This window comes from Odocoileus virginianus, chromosome 23 (genome assembly GCF_023699985.2).
Source record: "Odocoileus virginianus isolate 20LAN1187 ecotype Illinois chromosome 23, Ovbor_1.2, whole genome shotgun sequence".
Taxonomy (NCBI): domain Eukaryota; kingdom Metazoa; phylum Chordata; class Mammalia; order Artiodactyla; family Cervidae; genus Odocoileus; species Odocoileus virginianus.
Genome location: NC_069696.1, coordinates 11,725,810 through 11,748,259, shown reverse-complemented (window position 1 = coordinate 11,748,259; position 22,450 = coordinate 11,725,810).

Genomic DNA, 22,450 nt, shown 5'->3' with positions numbered 1-22,450 from the left:
GGCAACTAAGCCCTCACACTGCGACTCTCGAGCCTGGCCGCTCTGGAGCCCTGCTCCACAAGAGAAAGCCCGGACGCCACAGAGACCCTGGGTCACCAAAATTAAATAAAAGAACTGAAAGCAGCAACAACAATAGAAACAGGAAAAGGAAGGAAGACAGTAAAAGAAACAGTGGGGAGGTGGAGAGGGCTGTTTTCCCTGTCTGGTCCGGGAAGAGGTGATTCGGAACTGAGACCTGTCTGTCAGGCAGACAGCCGGGCTCAGAACACTTGGCAGAAGGGGCAGATGCAAAGTCTCCAAGGCAGCAAAGAGCTTGATGTACTTGAAGATCAAAAGGAAGGTCTCTGTGCCTGGAGATTAAGGGACTGCCGAGCATGAGGGTGAAATCTGAGAGTGGGGTAGGGATTGCAGAGCCTCGAGACCAAATAAAGAACCCGAATTCCTTTCTGAGCAGCACCAGAGGCCAGGGCATGAAGCCACTTGCGTTTGGCCAGGATGGAGTAACTGGCACCCGGCCATGCCCTCCCGAATGTGTTCACCACTATGTATGGTCCTCAGCTGTTCAGTTGTGTCTGACTCTTGAGCAACCCCCTGGACTGGAGCCCACCAGGTTCCTCTGTCCCGTGGGATTCTCCAGGCAAGAATACTGGAGTGGGTTGCCATTTCCTCTTGCAGGGATCAAACCCCTGCCTCCTGAATCGGCAGGTAGATTCTTTATCACTAGCACCACCTGGGAATAAACAAGAGGCAACTCCTGGCAGGCAGTGGGCAATAGGCAGTGCAAGACTTTCCCTGAGAGAAGGAAAGCCCACGGGGCACCCGCAGCCACCAGTTCCCTCCCAGGGGAGGGCTTCCTAGGTGCAGCCCAGGGACCTAAGCCGAGCTCAGTGGCCACGGTGAGTTGAGGAGACAGGTGGTCAGAAGTCAGGGCAGCTGGGACCAGCAGAGTTAGACATCAGAGAGGAGGGGACCGTGCACACAGAGGGCCCAGAACTCAGTGTGGGGTCTCCTGTTGAGAACACGGCTGGAGGATGTTCTGTCGGTGCTCAGAGCAAGACCATCTAAGACTTTCAGAGAGTGGACCCTGCGGAACTGCAAGCAAGCTGGAAGCACTGGAGGTCTGAGTTAAACTGGGGAAGAACAGGGAATACTGCACTTTCAGCCTGGCCAGAACAGAGGAGCCTTCACACTTCGTTAATACTCTCAATATGCAGCTGAGACCCCGGAGAGGCTTTGTCTTAAGAGTGGGAACCATGTATTAGGGTAAGATTTACACTGGACTCCTCCTTTGTTGTTTGACTGCTAAGTTCTGTCTGACTATTAAAGCTTAAAACCAAGTCCCCAGAAGATCTGCAAGGAACACAGGGTTCAGAGGTAATTCTTGCCAACTAAGAGGAATCCGTGTCTCCTGCAGAAAGAATCTGCCTGCAGAAGCCGCTGCAGATGCCAGTCGAGAAGATCCCCTAGAGAAGGACATGGCAATCCATTCCAGTATTCTTGCCTGGAGAATCCCATGGACAGAGGAGCCTGGTGGGCTACAGTCCATGTGGTCACAAAGAGTTGGACACACGCATGCAAGAGGAACTGAGGAAACAAGCTGGCTTTCTCCATATTCACGTGAACCAAGTGTAAGCTGAGTCAGCTGATAGAATAACTGCCTGCTAAAACAAGAACCACTCTTTACAGGATGACCGTAGACTCTAATATCTCTACAATATGTTGTTCACAATGCCCAGAATTCAATTAAAAAATTGCTAGAAATACAAAGAACAGGAACATGAGACGGACAGTTAAGGGGAAAAAGCGGACAATAATAGAAATTAAACTTGAGATGACTCCAACATTGGGCTTAGTGGACAAAGACTTTAAAGTAGCTGTTACAAATACATTCAAACAATTAAAGGAAAAGTGTCTTTAAGAAATTAAAGAATATGATATTAATGAGTGAACAGGTAGGAAAACTCACCAGAAGAGTAAAAACTACTAAAAATGCAAACTCTAGAAGTAAAGTGTACACCTGCAATGAAAAATTCACTACATGGGCACCACAGTGTATTGATAGAGATGATGGGGAAACAATACAGACCAATAAAAAATTATCCATACTTAAGAATAGAGTTTTTTAAATGAAGAAAAATAAAAGGGCAGAGAAAGTACAGTCTTCTCCGTAAATGGTGCACCTGTTCTGATCTGGGCCCCATGCTGGTCCCTGGGCTCCTGCGGATGATGCATTGTCCCCCTCCAATCCCACCTCTGGGCTGGATGACCCTGACTGAGCTAGGGTGGGCTCAGGGCAGGGGAGACTGAGCCACGGAGGAGCCTCCTGTGTGGAGGCGGCCAGGAGGGCAGGGAGCCAGGAGAAGGGGTCTCTGTCTGGGGCACCAGGGATGTGCGTCTTCCCTCTTCTGCCAGATCACCCGATTGGCAGTAAATGTCCACTGATTGCTTGGTATGTGCCAAGCAGTGGTCAGGACTGACCCCCCAGACGTGAACAAGACAGACGGGGCCCTGCTGACTTGGCCTGACCTTCCAGAATGGGGTCAACCCGCACTTCATAAATAAACAGACCAACTGTTTATGTTGGGGACTAGTGCTTGCGAGTAACATGTAGGCTATAGAACACGTGTGGGGGCTGCTAGCCATTCTGACTCAGGAGAAGTGGTTTAAAGGCACAGGAGTGGGTTCTACTGAAAGTTTCAAAAAGCCCAGGTATGTGGACGTAAGGCCCAGGGGTGAACCGGAGCTCCCAAGGCTGGGGCAGAGGCTCTGCTCCCTGAGCCGCTGAGATGGGAAGGGGCGGGGGCACAGCTGGAGGCGTGCACTGTGACTACAGAGGAGCTGCGTGTCGGATAGTGAGCTCCCCATTGCTGGAGGTATGCGAACATTCACCACCACCAGGAAGGCTGCCAAAGGCACATGAGTGCCGCAAAGGAATAGAGAGAGGCTGTCAGTGCAGTGGCTGGGGGCACAGGCATCTAACTCTGACAGTTTAACCTTGGCTTTCTTATCTGTATAATGGACCACCACACTGACCTGAACCGGAAAACCATCTCAACTCATAGTCTGAGGTCAGGTGGGCAGGCACGCAGGCTGTCCTCTGCCATCGCTTTCTGGGCACTGTCGCCCCCCTCCAGCCCCATCTCTTCCTAACTCCATGTTTCTCTCCATGTATCTCTTGCCTTGTCTCACCTTGCGTCTGTCTCTCCCGCCCCTCCCCACTTCCCGTGGGGACAGGGGAGCAAGATGGGCTGGAATTAGACCTGCAGCTGGGAGGTCAATTGCCACCCTCTCTTTCCTCTCTGCTGGGGCGGTGTTGGGGGGTGATTTTCACAGTCCCCAGAGAAAGGGGGACCCAGTAATAGAAATCCTGGGCTGGGCCTGGATTGGAGTGTTGTGACCATCAGATCACAGACAGGTGAGGTGTCCTGGCTGGGGTGGGGTGCACTGGAGAGAACCCAGGGACCCATCGGGTGCCCAGACGCAGGGCATCAGGACTCAAGAGGGCAGGTGGGTGCTTGGGGCTCTGTCCCTGGAGGGTGATCGTTCCTCGGGTCCGCCGATGCTCAGACCAGAGCACAGAGCGCCCGGGCTCAGCCTGAGTCCTATGAGCAGGGGCAGGACCTCAGGCAGCAGGGAGTGGTAGAGATGCTGCCGGCACGTGGCGCGGGCAAAGCAGGTCAGGCTGGGAGCTTGCGGGCTGCAGACGAGCGGGCAAGAGGGCCCAGCCTCGTCTTTTCATCTCAGCGTTCGGGGGCTGCTCTCCTGTCCTCTGCGTCTCAGTACCTGGAATCACCTGTCTGCTGCAAACCCTGCAGCGCGGGGCCCTCGGCCGTCCGACTCCCCCTGGGAGCCCAGCACTGAGAAGACAGTCTGTGCTGTGGGCGCAGTCGGTGCTCTGCAGTATTGGGTAGCTGGATGAAGGAACCCATCCACCCTTTCACCAAATGGTCATCATCACCTCCCCCAAGCGTCAACTGAGCTGCCGCAGGAAGCAAGGCAGCAGGGCGCACAGGTGAAGGGCCGGGCTGGGAGGGGGCTGCCCTGTGCCTGCCGGGATGGACCGTGTCCATCACTGGGCATCTTCAAGGTGACAGTTTGCAATCTACTGTAGTCACATTGCTCACACTGTGAACACTGCCCAGAATATTAAATATGATTCAGAGAACATTTTGAAATGACTATACAGTGTGACATCTCACAGACAGCCCCAGTTCACTGAGCTCTTCTTTTGGGGGATTTGTTCATTTGACCCACGAACAGGAACTGAAGAGAACTGGGGAGACCAGCCTCAAAGGGGCATGTCAGCTGCTGCAGACTACAGGCTGGGTCCTCGAAGGGGCTACTGGCTGGGCCTGGTTAGCCCCCCTAGGGATCGACGGTCCTGGTTAAGATGCTAAGACCCTCTCCTGCTTGCAAGCAGCCCTGAGGCCTGGAAGGGGCCCTGGGTGGGCTTCCTTCTGTCTTCCGGGAAGGGGACCCCAATGGCTGCAGCTGCACCCCAGTCTCCAGGCGACCTGCCTCCTGCTCCCCAGGCCTCTCGGGGCTCTGGGAGACTGGCCAGCCAGGCTCCTCTGTACAGAAGAGGAGGTGCTGGCCTGGGGGGCTGCAGTGACACCCGAGGAACAGGGTGTGGGCAGGACAGCTGGGTCCGCGCGTCTGCAAAGGGGCTATGCCCAGGGAGTGAGGGGCACTGGCTCACATTCTCTGCACTGGGGCTCAAGCACATTCAGCCAACACACACACACACACACGCGCGCACACAGACAAACCCAGAGATCAAGACGTTCTTTCCCGATAAGCTGAGGCAAAGCGGACGAGCAGACGCTGCTGGGCCTTTGGGTGCCCGGCGCCTTCCCCTTCGCCCCTGCAGCCCCACCTGCTCCAGGAATGGCATTGCTGCCTGGCTTGATGGAGGGGAGAGCCAGGCTGCCACAGGTCAAGAGCTGTGCGGAGGCCTCCTGCGGAGTAGAGATGTCCAGAACCGGCTGAGTCCTCCCTTGGGGCAATGGACAGATGAATAAGGCAGCGCGGCCCCATGCTGGGTCCTACAGCTCCTGGGAGTGGGGGCTGTGGGTGGTGAGAAGGGGATGAGGTTTACAGTGCTCGGTGTGGGGGGTGGGGGCAGCGTGTGAGGCTCCCGCTGGCCTGGCCAAGGGGAGCGATCCAGGGTTGCAGGTGGGACGGGGAGTGACCTGGGCTTGAGCCACACACCCCGCACCCAGGGAGCCAGGCAAAACCACCTCCAGGCAGCGGACCGAGGCCAGCGCCTCGCCTGTCCAGGCCTGGGGCCGCACGCCTGCCGAGAGCGCTGACGCCCGAGACCCTGCAGGCATTCAGGAGCCTAAAGGTGCCACCAGGACCTGGGCCTGTGTCCCCTTCCTCACTACATGTTTCCCGAGCACCTACTATGGGCACCGACTCTGGAGCAGACACATGGGGTTATGACGGTGAAGACGACAGGTCCCCGCCCTCCTGGGACCTCAGTGCGGCTGGGGAGACATGCAGAGCGGGTCTTGGCTGCCCCTCGTTCCAGCCCGTTCTCTGGTCCTGGCCCTGCTCCGGACAGGAGTGCCCTCTCTGCTCGCATCTTCTGGAAGGAGAAACCGAGGGAGCCCCAGAGGGAAGCCGAATCCCAGCCCGGCCCCTGAGTCGGAGCCATCCTCCTCGCCCGAGGGTCTCAGGGACCGCCAGTTTAGCCCTGCCCTTCTCAGATGGGAACACTGAGGACCGCATCCTTGAAAGCCTCCGTCTCTCTCTTCCAGAACCTTCCCAGTAAAGCCCAGAACAGGCTAGTTTGAGCCGCTGGAAATCTCAGCTGGGATCCTGGCGTCTGGGGAAGGGCCGGGCTCTAAAAATAAACCACTCGCCTCAGCCTGGGAGCAGCCGGCGGGCGCCTGGTGAGCGAAAGCTGACGCCTGGCGCTCCTGGCAGATGACGGCGGGCCCGGACCGGCCAGAGCATCTCCGCTCTGGCAGCTGGCCCCCCAGGACAGGCCGGTGGCAGGTGGCAGCCAGGAATATTCCAGCCTGGCTCCTGGAGGCACCTCTGCCCCCTGCCCGCACACAACACGTGCCCCAACCTGGGACGTGTGCCAGGGAGTGGGGCGGGGGCTGTTCCCCAGGAAGGGGCTGGAGGCTGGCGCCCAGGACACCTGGAGGTACCCTCCACTTGCTACAGAGTGTCAAGTCTCCGCACAGGTAAGGGGACGTCTTCTCAGGCCCCGGAGGAGGCGAGCTGTGGGTGCGAGAGTGGAAGGGGATTTTGCGGGGGAAGGCGGGGGACTCCGTGTCTGCCCTCAGCTCCCGGGAACCCTGACACAGCGTGAGCTTCCCTTCCCCTTCCATACCCCCAGCTGGGTGGGCAGCAGCCTGCCCTTTGCAGCTCTGAAGACGCCCTGCCAGCCAGGAAATGTCAGAGTCCTGGGGGTTTAACTGGAAGCCGGCTGCAGGTTAATGGGTTTGCGGAAGCACAGGCTGGAAAGTTTTGAAGGCAAGTGCCGCACAGGGTTGCCAACGGGACTGGAAGCTTTGGAGAAGGCTCCCCTTCCTGCTCCCGGGGGTGGGCCCAAGAACAGAGGACCGCATTCCTGCCGCTGATGGGAAGCGGGCAGCCGGCCTTCTGACAACATGGGGGAGGGTTCTCTAGGAAGATGGGGAGATGTCCCAAGGACACATGCTTTCCGGGGGCACCCCTGATTCTGTGTCATTCTGCACGGTTTACAGAAACAGACCTTCCAGTAGAAGACACTATTTTGGGCCTTGAGCTGGACTGGATGTGTCCTGAGCCCTGCACTTCCGTCCCTGGGGCTTGGAGGGGCTGGCAAACCTGCCTTTCTGCTTAGATGGGTTTCTATGCCTAATTGCAGGGCAGGATATTTACCTAAAGGCGAGGTGATCAGTGCTAACGCGATCTCCTAACAGGCCTGGGACAGGGACAGCAGAGAGACGGACTGGGGTGGGGGCGTCATGCTGACAGTTTTGTCCACCCCGCTCATCAGAGGGGAGTAGGTGCTGGGGGTCTGGGGGACGAGTCAGACCCTGGCGAGGGCTGCCAGGGCCTTTCTTGGGCACACTGCGGGGACTCACCCGGGGAGTGGGGTTCATCGCGATGATTTTTCGTGGCCTGAGAGTGAGCTGGCTCCTGTCATGGCCAACTCCTGCAGCTGTGCTGGCTTGTCTGGAGCGCGGGGGGCTGTCGGGCGAGTGGCCCAGGCATATGGCTGCAGGAAGAAGGGTCAGGCCAGTCTGCAGAGGGAGGTGCTCTGTGATGATCAGTGGAAAAGCGCTGGGCAACCTCCGGGCCTCGGACTGAGCACAACCTTCCTGCAAATACCCAAGGATCCTCCATGCCCAGAGTCCGCGCCCACACACTTGCGGTCCTCCCCACCTGCATGGTCCCTCAGAGTCACCTCCCAGGAGCTGGGGCCCCTCATCCTGGCCCTGCTCAGGGGCCGTTCGCCTCCTCACCGACCCAGTAAACCCAGCACGCCTCCCCCAGCCTCTGTATGACTCCCAGTCCTCCTGTACAGCCTGAGTCACTGGGACCAGCACCTGGGTCTTGTCACCACCGGGCTGGGACTCCGGCTCGGGCTTGCTCCGCCATCAGTGTGAACCTTGGCAAAGCTCGGCCCCCTACACCTCCGTCCGCTCCCCCATGAAGTGGGAGACGCTGCCTGTGCTGGGGGGCTGCTGGCGGAGTCTCAGAGCGCTGGGGCGGGAAGTGTGACACAGAGCCTGGGGCAGCCTTCAGGGGAGGATAAGGCTCTGACACCAGGGTCATTTCTTCTGCACGCGACCCTGTGCCCCGAGGGCCAGCACCCGCCAGCGCAGAGCCTGGCGCACAGTAGGTGTGCAACAGTGCTTGTCAGTCTTACACACACACGAGAGCGTGCACGCACAAAGGCACGGCCCCTCTGGCTCTGACGCCCACACCAACCCAGTCTGGCTGGAGCCACGGTGCCAACGCCCGTGACTACCCCTCTGTCCTCCCCAACACCCGGGGCTGCCCAGCCCGGCAGGGTTCCGGCTCCCAGGGCAGATTGGTGGGTTTGGGTCCAGGGCACTTGGGTCCACCTTCCAGAGGGGTGGGTGCAGCTGTGGGAACGTGCGAGGCCCTGAAATCCCAGGTTAAGGCACTGGACTTCACGTGGGAACTGCACCTCCGTTCCGAGTTCTGGCTCATTTGGCTCCCGTCTCGGTGGTGCTAGTGGTAAAGAGTCTGCCTCCCAATGCAGGAGACATAAAAGATGCAAGTTCGATCCCTGGGTCGGGAAGATCCCCTGGAGAAGGAAATGGCAACCCACTCCAGTATTCTCGCCTGGGAGAATCCTAGACAGAAGAGCTTGGTGGTCTAAGTCCATAGAGTCACAGAGTCAGACACGACTGAAGCGACTTAGCACGCACATTGCGTGTGCATTGGACACCCAGCCTCTGTCCTCCAAAGCCTCTGAAGCCAGCCTGTCCCCCAGAGATGCCTCTGTGATGCCCGGGAGGCTTGGGGCACTGGAGGTGGTGGCTGTCTGCAGACCCACGATAAGGTCATAGGGAGTGTCTTAGCGAAGGCCTGAAACCAAGCATGTTCCTGCTTTAGCGACAGCGACCTCGTGTGTCAGTGAGCAAATGCCAGGCTGGGGCCACGTGCCTCACAGACACTGTCTTACACATCCAACCACTCGGCTTTACTGCAAAGAATAAAGTTCTGGAAAAAGATGCAACTCAGTAAACAGTGCCACTGTGTGCGTACTTTAACACAGAGAGGGAGGCGGGCCTGAAGCAGAGACGCTTCTGCTACAACCCGAGGCACCTGCCGGCCACACTAGCAAGCTTGCTGCTGGAGTCAGATCTCGGCTCACACACCCGGGGACCGAGCTCCTGGCTGGTGCCCACCTCTGCTCAGCCTCCCTCCAGCTTCTATGCCAAGGGCAAAATCTGCCTGCGGGGTGTCCTTCGTCATTTCATCCCAACTAAAGCTGCCCCTCAGGGCTGCATCTGTCTCGGTCTTTTCCCCACTCCAGACACGTGCACGTCTCTGCTGTATCAGTCAGCTCCTGCTGTGATGATGCTCTGTAACAAAGAGTCCCCCAAATCTTAGTGGCTTACAGCGACCAAATGTGTTTTTCTTGCTGTGGGTCTGGGGCTTGGCTGACCTTGGCTGGGTCTGGCTGGGCTGGGATGCAATCAGAGGCACTCGGCTCCAGGCTGTAATCATTTTGCATCTGCTCCACGTTCTGAGTTTGGGGCCTGGTCTCCCCTGGGTTGTGGTGAACGAGCAGGAGGCCAAACCACCTCAGGTCAGGGAAGGTCTCCACCCTCAGCACTTGCCATCATCCATCTCCAGAGCCCCCAGGTCGGTAGGGTGAGGGCATGGACTCCACCTACTCTTCCTCCAGGCACTGCAAGGTCCTAGGGTGGAGGGGGGCAGAGATGGGGATGAGGGGCCCTGTTTCCAGCATCCACACACAGTTCCCACCCTCTCTCTGTTTTATTCACACACCGCCCCATTCCAGCCTGGGTGCTCCCTGAGGTCGGACCATGATTGATTCTCCCTGGACCACAAGTCCCTGATGATGCAAATATCACTGAGTCAAGGTCAAGTTCAGGGTCAAGTCGGGGAATCAACACCCAGGTTAAAAGCATTGCTTCCAGCCAGGGGGTGGTCCAGGGAGAGGAATGGCGCAGAGACAGGGAGCACTTAGGAGTCACTGGTCACTGAGGGGACAGCAGCGTGTTCGCAAGAGGAGGAGGCCCGTGAAGGGATCTCAGCGGGCAGAGGTGGGGGCGGAGGGCATCCGAGGAGGGGGCACTGCCCGGGTCACGGCCTGGGGGCCAGGAGAGCAGGAGACAGAGTCCGGCTGGCCCTGCTGCCACTTCTGAGCCTCCCCAGGCCAGGACTCCGAAGAGGGTGCTGCCCCAGGGCCCTTTCAGAGGCACGTCTGCAGCTTCTGAGTTCCTTCCTGAGAACTTGCTTAAGCTTCTTGGCACCAGCTCTAAATTAAATAGTAACCGGGGACCTCTGATCTCATTACTTGGATTATAATCGTCCTGCTCCTTAGTCATCCACGGTGGCAGAGCCCGGGGACACGGGGGCTCCGAGGATTACCCAGCTGGCAGGCAGGGGGAGTGAGGAGGCCCACGGCTTAAAGGTCACTCACAAACACTCCAGTTCACATTCATTTGCAAAAGATAGAATACACAGTCCCATTGCCCTGAGGCTATGAAGGCATTTAAATACCAGCACTTCAAAACACCCAAGGGGAGAGAGCTTATTTTTCCAAGTCAAATATGTCCTGCTCACTGAAGATTTCCAGACCCTGGGCAACGAGAGAACACTAAAGGTCTGTTCGAAGCGTCTCTTCCCTCCCCTCCCAGGCAGAGTGGACCAGGAGGCAGAGGGCCTGGAATCAAGGATGGTTCCAGGGCCGTAGCTGTGCTGCCTGGGCGTTCTCGAAGTTGTTGTTGTTGGTCAGTTGCTAAGTTGTTTCTCTTTCTGACCCCGTGGACTGCAGCACATCAGGCTTCCCTGTCCTTCACTATCTCCTGGAGGTTGCTCAAACTCATGTCCATCGAGTCGGGGATGCCATCCAACCATCTCATCCTCTGTCACCCCCTTCTCCTCCTGCCTTCGGTCTTTCCCAGAATCAGTCTTTTCTAATGAGTCAGCTCTTTTCATCACGTGGACAAAGTATTGAAGCTTCAGCTTTAGCATCAATCCTTCCAATGAATATTCAGGGTTGGTTTTCTCTAGGACCGACTGGTTTGATCTCCTTGCTGTCCAAGGGACTCTCAAGAGTCTTCTCCAACACCACAATGAAAGCATCAATTATTTGGCACCAAAAGCTTCCATTTATCCATCTGTAAAATGAGCTGTTGATGCTTGCTTGGGCCAATCTTCTAGGAGGGCAGGGAGAATCAAGGGAGAAGATGGCTGCGAAAATGTGCCCAGAGGAGGGGTGTCTGGGGGTGGGGGGTGCACCGGGGTGGGGGGGAACAAAGGGTCCTAGGGAGCACGGGTGGGGAGGTGGATCATCTGTGGCCTATGGCTCAGACTCTGGAGGGAAATAGAGACCCAGTGACCACAGACGGCACCTACAGAGAAGGGCCCACCTGCTCTGCCACAGGAGCGAACAGTGGGGGTGCGGGCCTGAGAGGCCCTCTTGGCCCCTGGGAAGTGAGGGAGACCCCACGCTCGACCACGAGGGAGTCCCAGGTCAGTTCACCGTCATCTCTAACTCAGCAGAGAGACTTGAGTCCACATTTTAAAAAATGCGTGATTGAACACATAAGAGGAGTAATATGGAAGCCAGTTTAGGGAAAACAGGAATTAACTGTCAATCCCCTCCTGGCGAGAAGGTGGCAAGAACGTGTTTCGTTTCCTCCACCCTCCTCCTTGTTCTGCTTCAGAAAGTGTGGTCAGTCATTGGGAGCCTACTGTGTTCCCAGGGCACCTCACCTGGGGTTTCTGGAGCCAGAGATCAGAGTTCGGACCCCAGCCCTGTCACCTGTCAGTCACAAGACCCCGGAGAGGGCGTCACTGCTGTGAGGCTGTTTCCCAGCCTGCTAATGGGGTCCTCGGGAGATGGCACGAGTGAATTTGCTTGAAGCTCCTAGCACAGCGCCGGGCACCTGCGGGCTCCCCGGGAAGTGCTGGCGGTCTTTCCAGGCCCACCTCTTAGAGGACCTCCTCCAATCCTGGGTGACCTTGGCCCATATTCAGGGCAACCTGGAGGGTGGTGGGGGTGGTGGGGAGCCTATAGCCTTGTAGCTTTGAGTCGTCTTTGGGCAGGTTTTCATATGAAATCTTTTCTAGGGCTTCCTCCGATTGCAGAGATGGAAGGGGAATGTGGGAGGGGGGCCCCACATCTGGAGCCTCCTGCTCACAGCGGGGACACAGATAGACAGCCCCTCCCGCCCCCCACCTTGACAGGGCCATCAGCTCTAGAAACCCCCCAGCCCTGGACCTGGAGGCTCCTGGTCCTCCCTCCCTGCAGTCCCAAATCCTGGCCTCACAACTTGAGGAGGGGCCCAGTGGGCTCAGGCCCTGCTTTCCTCCGCCTCCGGTCCTCCCAAGGAGCACACCTTAACCTGCTCTGGGCCGGCTCCCACCAAGCCACCCGGGCATAGAGCCGTATTCTCGGAGCCGCCAGCCTGGGGGGCCCGCGGCCTCCCCTGTGTGGGTCAGTCCTGTGTCCCCCTCCCCCATCCTTTTCTCTCTCCAGACCCTGTGTTTCCCTCCCCCTTTTTCCTCCATCCTTCTCTCAGCCTGGAGTGGCCTGAAGTGAAGCTTAAGTGTCCTCTTTAGCAATGCAAATGTATTAAAGGTCTTCAAGTGCGAGCCGGGTATTTTCTCTTTCTCTGTCTCAAAATCAAAAGCCACCAAATCAAGTTGATTTTTTTCTCCTGCCGCCCCCCTTGCAGAGGCGCGGGATCCTGTCCTCATTCACACTCATCTGATCAGCTTGGCAGGGGGCACGTAGTGCCTGGAACCTGCACGTCTGGGTCCCTGAGGCCTTGGCGGGGTCCAGCGGCCTCGGCCTCTCCCAAGTCCCGTCCTCCATCAGACACCTCTGAGATCTTGTCGCTCCAGGCGACAGTCACACTGGTGATGGGGGTCAGGGAGGGGTTGGCCTCCACTGAGCTCACTCCGCAGCCCTGCACTGGGGCACCGTACGGTCATCCTCTGGGTGGGACTCTGAGCTCCGAGGGGCCGCGGACACGGCCAAGGTCAGAGGCGGTGTGTGACAGAGGCGGGCGTGAACGTCCGCACAGAGGAGCGCTGGAAGCAGGCTGGCCGAAGAGGCTGCTCCCTTGTGACTCCTCCAGCAGGTGCGGCAGGCCCTGTGGGCACGGGCCCCGCCAGACCCCCTGACCGCTGGGGATTTGGCCGAAGTTACATCTTTAGCTGTGGAACAGAAGCAGCCCACTCTGCCCATACGGTGGGGATGTCGGCTGGAGCGGCAGGCCCTGCCGGCACACAGGTCCCCAGGGACCCAAGCACCCCAGGACCTTCCCCGCTCCAAGGCCTCTGCACATGCTGCTCCCCCCGCCAGGAACACTCTGCCCTCCTGTCGCCTCCTAGGGTGGCATTTAGGCTGTCGCTAATGCGGCTGCACCGCCCCCGCCACCCGTGGGCACCTGGCATCACCAGCTTGTGCCCGTGCTGTGCCCTTTGTGCCAAAGGCACTTGTCTTCTTGGTAAACATCTATTCCCAATCCAAACATCACCTCCTCCATGAAGCCATCCTGACTTCCTCCCTCTTCCACACTGGACCTGTGTGGCCTTCCAGGAAGGCACTGGTGACGGGGCCCCCCTTGGAGGACACGTGTCTTTCTCCACAAGATAGAAGTCCTCGAGGAGGGGACAGTGGCCGATGGAGCATTACTGCCCCAACACAGCCATGCTGCCGTGACGTGGGGAAACTTCTGCCTCGTCCTCCCAGCTAGAGAGAAGGCCATCTGTCTCCGCTCATCTGCTCCACCTCTCAGCTCCCAGGTGAAAGTCTAGAGGAAGACTTCTGGGTCTCTGAGCTATGGGACTGGGAAAGTAAGTTGAGAATGACAAGGAGGGAAGAACTTGACCACCAGGCAGTTCCCATGCTTTCCTGTATTCTAGAGGATTCTGATCATGGGCAGGTGGAGAGAAAACTGTGAGACAGGCTGAGGCAGGAAGCAGAAGAACAGTGAACTGGCGGCCCAGGTGGGAGCAGACACAGAAGAGCTGCAAGGGTGGAAAAAGATAGAGGATTTGGGGTAGAATGTGAGTCTTCACTGGGGCTTCGCAGGTGGTACAGAACCTGCCTACCAATGCAGGAGACGTTTAAGAGACACCAGTTCGATCCCTGGGTCTGGAAGATCCCCTGGAGGAGGGCATGGCAACCCACTCCAGTATTGTTGTCTGGAGAATCCCCATGGACAGAGGAGCCTGGTGGGCTACAGTCCATGGGGTCGTAAAGAGTTGGACATGACTGAAGCAACTTAGCACGCACATGATTCCTCACTGAGACTGGGCCACGTGGGGCCATGGGATCCATTTGGGTTACATTGTGTTGTGAAAAACTAGGAGTCCTGCCTTCCCAGTGCATCCCAGCCTGTACTGAAGTGCAAATGTCCCTGCTGGGGTAAACACCCGTAGTCCTCTAGACCAGGCCAACAACCCCCAGGTTGAACCCCGCTTGCTTCCCAGTCGGGAGTGTCCCAGAAGTCCCTTCCCGCCACAGCCCTGATCTTGCCGCAAGCACTAGGAGGTCCGCGTCCAGGAGCCGAACTGTCCTCTAAATGCAGCTCCCGAGCCATGTGATCTCTCAAGATGAGTCACTTCACAGGATGCCGTGCCCCACCCGCCTGCCAATTAGCTTCCCCCGAGGTCTGCAGAGAAAGCGGCTCATAAATGATGAAAGACTAGAAAACAATTAGGGCTCCTCTGGCCTCCTCGCTAATGCAGTCCTGCTCCCAAGAAGAGCGTGCATGTCATCTGGCTGCTTCACTGGGAAACCCTCTGCCCTTTTAAGACACGCTTCCCCAGGCCCTGCCATCCAGAATCAAGGAACGGGGTGGGCACTGCTGGGGAGAGGCAGGGGCGGATGCAAAGGCGCCAGTCCAGGCATCGGTCGATTTATGGGCCCCAGCTTGGCAGGGTGCAGAGGCGAGTGTTCAGGCTTTGCAGCCTGACTCCATCAAGCTGATGTCCCCACTTGCGAGCTGTGGGGCCCTGGGCAAGGGACTCCAGCCCTCTGAGCTTCATCTGTAAAGCCAGGCTCAGAATGCCTGTGCCCTGGAGTGGCTGGGACGGATGACCGAGGGGGAGGAGAAGGTGGCAGAAGGGCCCTCTGCACAGCAGGAGCTCAGCGAACGGTGATGACCGTGAAGAGGGGCCGCGATGTCGCCAGGTGGGGTCCGCCAACCTGGCCAGGAGTGAGGCTCGGATGTAACCCTTGCTCACCGTGTGAGCTGGGGCCAGTGCCCTGACATCTGAAAACCAGAACAGACATGATTGTACAGGGCTACTGTTGTACGGGCCTTATGAGCTGACATAGCTGAAGATGCGTGGCAAGTTGTAAAGCAAGTGCTGTGCAAATTCATATTGTTGTTCGGTCTCTCAGTCCTGTCTGTGACTGCATGGACTGCAGCTTGCCAGGCTCCCCTGTCCTTCACTATCTCCCAGAATTTGCTCAGGTTCATGGGCTACAGTCCATGGGGTAGCAAAGAGTTGGACACAATTGAGCGACTTCACTTTCACTTTCAGACTTTCATGCCTATTGAGTCAGTGATGCCATCCAACCATCTCATCCTCTGTCGTCCCCTTCACCTCCTGCCTTCAATCTTTTCCAGCATCAGATCTTTTCCAATGAGTCAGCTCTTCACATTAGGTGGCCAAAGTGTTGGAGCTTTAGCTTCAGCATCAGCCTTCCAATGAATATTCAGAGTTGATTTCCTTTAGAAGTGACTGGTTTGACTTCCTTGCAGTCCTAGGGATTCTTGCCTGGAGAACCCCATGGACAGTATCAAAAGGCAAATATCATGACATTTGCTAACAATGATCTGTGGAGCCTAGGGTGGCTCTGGGGCTAAGATACGCTTTGTGTTGGTGTCTGATGGCTCATGGGCTCTCCTAGATGGATGGCTGGTGGTTGGGAGGATGCACGTGAACGTGCACCACCTGGGCTGTGTGATCCTGTGTAAGTTACTTAACCTCTCTGTGTCTTAGCTGTTACATGGCAAAGTTATCACATTTGACTTCATGTACAGACCCTGGTTCTTAGCAAGTGCCTGAAAGACGTGCTTTGATGGCCATCATTCTGAGACATTATGCATTTCCTCTTTAGCGCCTTTGGTTTCCACTCTCAAGTTTAAGCCTCAAAGCCCCTCCAGCCCACCCCCCCACATTTCAGCCCATGTCTTCTTTTTGGAAGGTACATTTTGTCATTTGCTCTCCAGCTGATCAGCTTCCCATGACCCTCCCCAGCCCCTTCAGATATAGCCCAACCCATTCTGACCTCTCCTGCCCAGCAGCTCCAGCCCTGCAAGGTCTGCCACCCTCCAGTGAGAAAAAACCATGGCGCTGAGTCTTTACGCCTGCTGTTCTCCGCTCTGGACCCTCAGTGCCCACCCCTCGGAGTCCCTACCCGGGCTCCTTCACACTTGCTGTCCCCTCAGTCAACTGATGTCACTGCATCCATCAGAAGCTGAGGAAAGAGATGCTTAGCAACCAAGCAGCTTGCCAAGACCCTGGAACCCATAAATGCCAGGGAGGGGCTAGGATTCAAGCCTGCCTTGCTTCTGTCAGGAAGGAAGAAGTTTCCTTCTACCTTTCTAGGTTCTTCTGGCTGGTCTAAGAATTAAACCAACATGAGACAGATCAACAGGAGAAAATCAAACAGTTTAATAACATGTGTACATGGGAGAGGGTCTTTCCCAGTGGTGCAGTGGTAAAGAATCTATCTGAAATGCAGGAGACGCTGGTTCGATCCCTGCGTCTGGAAGATCCCCTGCAGGAGGGCATGGCAACCACTCCAATATTCTTGCCTGGAGAATCCCATGGAGAGAGGAGGCTGGCGGGCTATAGTCCACAGGGTTGCAAAGAGTCAGACACAACTGAAACGACTGACCTCTCAGGCACATAGTACATGGGAGAGACCCCCCCACCCCTTTCCCAAATGGTTGAAACTCTCACCTTAAATGCCATCCGCAGCTAAAGACAAAGAAGAATGTTGGCGGTGGTGGTTTGGGACTTCAAAGGGGAGGAAAGCAGTTCACATGAAGATGGAAAAGCAGATGTTTGGAAAACAAATGTCCGAGGGCCTTGCAGAGACAATGGGAGCCGGGTGGACTCTGAGGTCTAAGCCTTGCCCTCCGGTGTCCACCGCCCCCGCCACATCTGTCTGGGGTTCTTTGAAGACACCGCTGGGGAAGCTCTATTCTGGGAACTGGCCCTTTCTCTAAATTCTTCTGGCAGCTGAGAGGAGGTCAAAAGAAAATCTTCCTTGAGCTTTCTGTATCTTAAAAACAATCAGCCTGAATTAATCCTCTTGCCAAAGAGACACACCTTGGGCTGGAAAATTTTGCTCCCTACACTTCAGAGCCTACAGACCCACCCGGCAGCATTGACCGGGAGGAGTGCAGACGCTGGGCTGAGGACCTGTGGGTGACTTGTACCGAGCCCCAGATGATTGGGGTGGCAGTCCCAGGCGGGAGCTGGACCCCAAAGGAGCAGACCCCCGGCCCCCCACTCCCATTCTGTAGCCCTGCTCACGCGTTATCATCCTCCCCAAGCTGCAGTCACGCCAGGCTACAGCCTGGCCCGGAGTTCTCTGTATAATCGGACACCTCTCTGCTTTGCCAGGCCATTCCTTCCTCCTTGGCCTCTGTTAAAGTCCCACTCCTTCCTCAAGGCGCAGCCAGCAGTAGGAACTGACCCTCCCCGTGTGACCTCCGCACTTCTTTCCAGGCAAGGATACTGGAGTGGGTTGCCATTTCCTTCTCCAGGGGATCTTCCTGACCCAGGGATCAAACCTGGGTCTCCTGCATTGGCAGATTCTTTACCGACAGCTACAAGGAAAGCCTGTTTGCATGTGGAGCTGGCAAATATTTGGTTTTCTGCTCTTGGAAGGATGGAAGCCTCACCCACACGGGGCAGCAGGGGCCTGACTGCCCTTGCTCAGCCAGGGGCGCCCCCGGGCCATCCTAAAAACCCAGGGTTTAGCATCCGTTATTTCCCGACAAGCTGGAGCCGTTTTGCCTCAGTGAGCACTTCGGAACCACTTCCTCGAAGAGCCGCAGGCAGCCCCACAGGGGCCGATAGACTCAATTTCTGCCTCTGCTCACTGATGCCGCCTTCCTGCAGCCAGAATGCTTCTCGGTTCTGATGATTTTTTAATGCATTTATAATCGAATTGAATTTCAGACTCTGGGGGAGCTCCGGGATGCACTGGTCCAGAACCAGAGGACCTCGTTGCAGGAGCAGAACTTGCATCTCGGTCTTCACCTGCTGCTGGTGCCATCAGGGGACAGTCAGCTGCCGTTTAGGGAGTCACAGGGAATGGGCCTGTCCCCGGCACGACGCGGTAGTGGGGAACTGGCGCTTGGGCTCCCCAGGTTCAAATCCCAGCTCTGCCTTCTACCAGCTCTCCAACTCTGGGTGAGCTAAGTCACCTCACTGAGCCTCAGTTTTCTCATCTGTAAAATGGGTGAAATTATGCAGGACACTTTTTTGGTGGGGAGTGAATGAAATAGTTCATCTGGAATGCTCCTCTCGGGGCGTGGCACCCACCTGTGCACCAGCGGCATGAGCTGTTGTTGGGATGTTATTCTGAATGATGAAAGTAACTCATCGCCGTCAGAGAGCTCAGGGAGAAGTTGAAGCCCCTGGTGCAACCACTTCACTGGCACGGCCTCACACCTGCTTCTCAGCTGGACCACCACGTCCCTGGTCCCGTCAGGCCTCGGTGCTCGCCCTTGCTGGGGACGGGTGCTCTTCCCTCTGTCCCTTTCCTCTGATTGGCCATCCCACCCCCTCCCCCAGGTGAAAAAGTGAAAGTGAAAGTCGCGTTTGATTCTTTGCAACCCCTTGACCCATACAGTCCAAGGGATTCTCCAGGCCAGAATACTGGAGTGGGTAGAATATCCCTGCTCCAGGGGATCTTCCTAAGCCAGGAATCCCACATTGCAGGCAGATTCTTTACCAGCTGAGCTATCAGGGAAGCCCCCCGCCCAGGGCTGCCCACCCCCCACTCCACCTTCAGGCTCAGCCTCAGTGCCACCCCCGGCGGGGTGCTCCCTGGCCCCCCATCACGCTTCTCGGTACAGCCTCCGCCCTGACTCCTGTCTCCACCCCTGACGTTACATTGGCCTCTCACTCTGGAAGCAGGGCCCGTCCCGTCTTCATTTCTCCCCCCCCCCCACCTTTTTAATTAAAATGTTACATATGCCCATGATCATGGCTAATGCATATGCAGACCTTATGGGAACGTGTAGAAGGAAGAGGAAAAGCCTCCCCGACTCCCATCCCCTGCCCCGCGCAGACCTTCTCCCGTGAGCCAACGGCTGTTCTCGGTTTCCCTTTATAACTTTAAATAATACACTTCCACCTCTTTCTTATCGACTTCGCACAATATCTGCTGCGGCTCCTGCTCGGAATTGCAGCCTCCTGCGCCCATGCTCCCCGCGCCTGCCTCTCCACCTCTGATGGGAGGGGGGATTGCCTCTCAGAATCGGTTCCATTGACTCTGGGATTGACCACGTGGACCGCAGACTCTATCCTGCACCCCTCATCACTTGTGGACTCTGGCTTCCTCTGTCTCGTTGTCATCGAGCCAGCAGCCAGGGAGCTTGTTGGGTCAGGACTCTCTCCCGACCCACACAGCTGCACCTACAGCCAAGCCCAGACTCGAGCGGTATGATCCCGCTCTGCGGTCTCTCCCCCTCCACGTCTCTCTCCCCACCCTCCGTGACCCCCCAGCCCAGCATCACTGGCCCCTCGCAGTTCCTCGATTCTAGCCCTGCACTGGCTGCTCCCTGGGCAGAAAGTGGGTTCTGCTGGTTCCTTCTTGCCACCCACTCCTAGCTTTCAGTGCCCCCGCCCTAGGACCCCCTGCAAGTCCATTCTGGGATTCCCCTCCACCAGATGCTCTCTACCCAATGATCCCGGGCAGTTCTTGGCCAGCCTTGCATTTTTCTCCTGTGTCCTGCGTTTCCTGTCTGGCCCCGACCCTCCCCCAGTGGCCGCTCAGCTGGCCGGGGAGGATAGAACAAACAATAACCGTCCATCTGTGCTTTGTCAGTAGACCAAGCCTAGAGTTGGGAATTAATAAAGAAGGTTTATGAAGTTAGCACGATGTAAAAGCTGTCCCCCAAGGAGCTGTGAAGCGTGATTGGACCTGCAGACTTGCAGGTGTGATTCCAACTCCTGAGAATGGACCCCTGGGAGGACAGCCTGCCGGGCACTGAGCAACACGAGGACCTGGTGCCCCGCTCAGGTTCCCTGCAGCTCCCACGGCCCGGGCAGCCCCAGCACCCGTCCACACTGCCCGCTCGCCTGGACGCGTGTGCGCACACGCCCCAGCCTCAGGTGTGCGTGCCGGCATGGCGGCCCCAGAGGCCTGCTCCTCATCCACGGAAGTCTCTGGTCCGCCTTCATCCTGCTGACGGTGCAGCTGGCGCAGGGCTCTATTCAAAAACTCTGCCTACCAGACTTTGCGCCTCTGACTCTGCTGTCCCCCTGCTTTTCTGCTCGATGGGGAGAACCCTAACCCAGGGCTGGCTGTCACCCCCAGGCTGGGCTGCTTTCTCCCAGAGGGCCCTGGCAGGGTTTTTTCTCTTCTTGTTGCCATTCTGAATTGCACCAGGTGTGGGTGTTTTTCCACCCGCTCCGCTCTCATCGGCATATTTGACCTGGAAATGTGGGTCTCGCTGCGGCTCGCAGGCGGCACCCCTTCCATTATTATTTCTTAAACTCCGCTTTCCATTCCTCGTCCTCACCCTCTCCCGGGAGCTGCTCTCAGACGCCCATGAAGCTCTCGATCAGATGCCCACCTCCCTTTCTCACTTCCGTCTCTTTTGTAGCTTTGTTCTGTGTCTGGATGTTACTTTGCTGAAGGTTCTTCCAGAACCCCCATCTCGATCTCCCGCGGAGCCGGTGCGGTCCTTAACCCAGATGGTAGGCTGTTCCAGTTAAGCGATCCCAGGGCTCTGAACAAACCCACGACTCTCTCCTGCCTTTCTTCCCTTGCATCGCTCAGCACCCAGGCCGAACCGGTCCTGGGACTCTGGCCCTGGGTTGGAGGCGTGGTGTCAGAGGTCACGGTCACCAGCAACTCCGGTTAACAAGAGAGAAGAAACCAGAAGGGCATCCTTTGTCCCCAATGGGTTCCCTGTCTATTGCCCTCTGACCGGTTCAAGCCTCTGCACTCGGGATTCTCGGGGCCCTGCTGGGGAGACACAGGTTTCCTCTCCCCTCTGGCTGAGGTTTGCTCTCCTCTCATCTCTCTAGTCTATGCTGTCCCGCCCGCAGGGGAGCCGACGATGGGTCCCTTCCCCCATGAGGTGGTCATCCTTACCCCTGCACAGTTTCTTTTTTTAATTAAAAAATTTTTTGGCATGCAGATCCCAGTTCCCTGACCAGGGATCGAACCCGAGCCCCTTGCAGTGAAAGCGAGGAGTCCCAACCGCTGGACAGCCAGGGAAGTCCCCGCCCTGCACATTTTCTGTGCTGAGCAGCCCTGGGCGGGGAGGGCAGGGTCTCGGAGCCCAGTGTGCTGCCCTAACAGGGCGTCTTGGCTATTTTTCCTGCCAAGTGAATTTACGATGTTTCTGTTTCTTTCCTCTAAAGTAAATATTAAGGCATTGCTTTTCTCCCTGGCTTAATCGGGAACCCAGTCCTCTGTCACTCAGGCATCTCTCAGGCTTGCATAGTTCACCCGCTCTCGGGCAGCTCCAGGGGAGCCAGGCCAGGGGGGTGTGGGCTGCTGTGTGGGCTCAGTCGTGTCTGGTTATCTGTGACCCCATGGACTGCAGCCTGCCAGGCTCCTCTGGGATTCTCCAGGCAAGAATACTGGAGTGGGTTGCCATGCCCTCCTCCAGGGGATCTTCCCAAACCAGGGATCGAACCCAGATCTCTTTCGTCTCCTGCACTGGCAGACGGGTTCTTTGCCATTAGTGCCAGGAGTGTAATGATTTTCATTAATATCACCAGCTTTTCTCAAACTTGATTATAATTACTCTCCAGCCCCAGGGAACAATCAGGCTATAGAGGAAAAAGAAGGGGGGCTACGGATCACTGGACTCTGGTTTAAAACTGACTCTCAACATACTGTGTGACCTTCAGGAAGTCACTTGACTTCTCTGAGCCACAGCTCTTGCTTGTCTGAAAACACAAGCTATTTCTGCTACCAGGAGCTGTTGTGCCAGGCCCCACAGGTGATAAATGAGAACAGAGCCTGAGAATGGGAGGCCCGTGACTGCAGGGAGGCAACTCATCACGGCCACATTAGCATTCATTAATTCTGCCATCCATATGGATGTCCTGCCCCAGGGAGGGAGAGTGCCTGGCCAGCCCCTCCTGGTCTCTCCCATTGGCCGTGGGCTCCAAGTTCAGGCCATCAGCATTCGGATGTGATCAGTTGATTTGATTAATGTACATTTCACTCAGCATCACTCCTCAGAGGGGAACGTGGGCTGGAGAGTAATTATAATCAAGTTTGAGGAAAGCTGATGGTATTAATGAAAATCATTACACTCCTGGCAGCTGATCCCAGCAAAGGGAGGGATTGAGTATGTTTGAATTCCTCCTTTTTCGGTCCTGCTTTCCATCAGGAACACTTTGATGCGCCCTGTGGGGGAGAGGCTGGCTTTCTTGTCGCCTCACTGGCCATTCCTGGTGTTGCAGGCAGAAGACCAGGACAAGTGGGCCTGTGTTTTTTCCCAGCCGCTTTCTGAACATCCTCTGGATCTCTCCCCCTCCT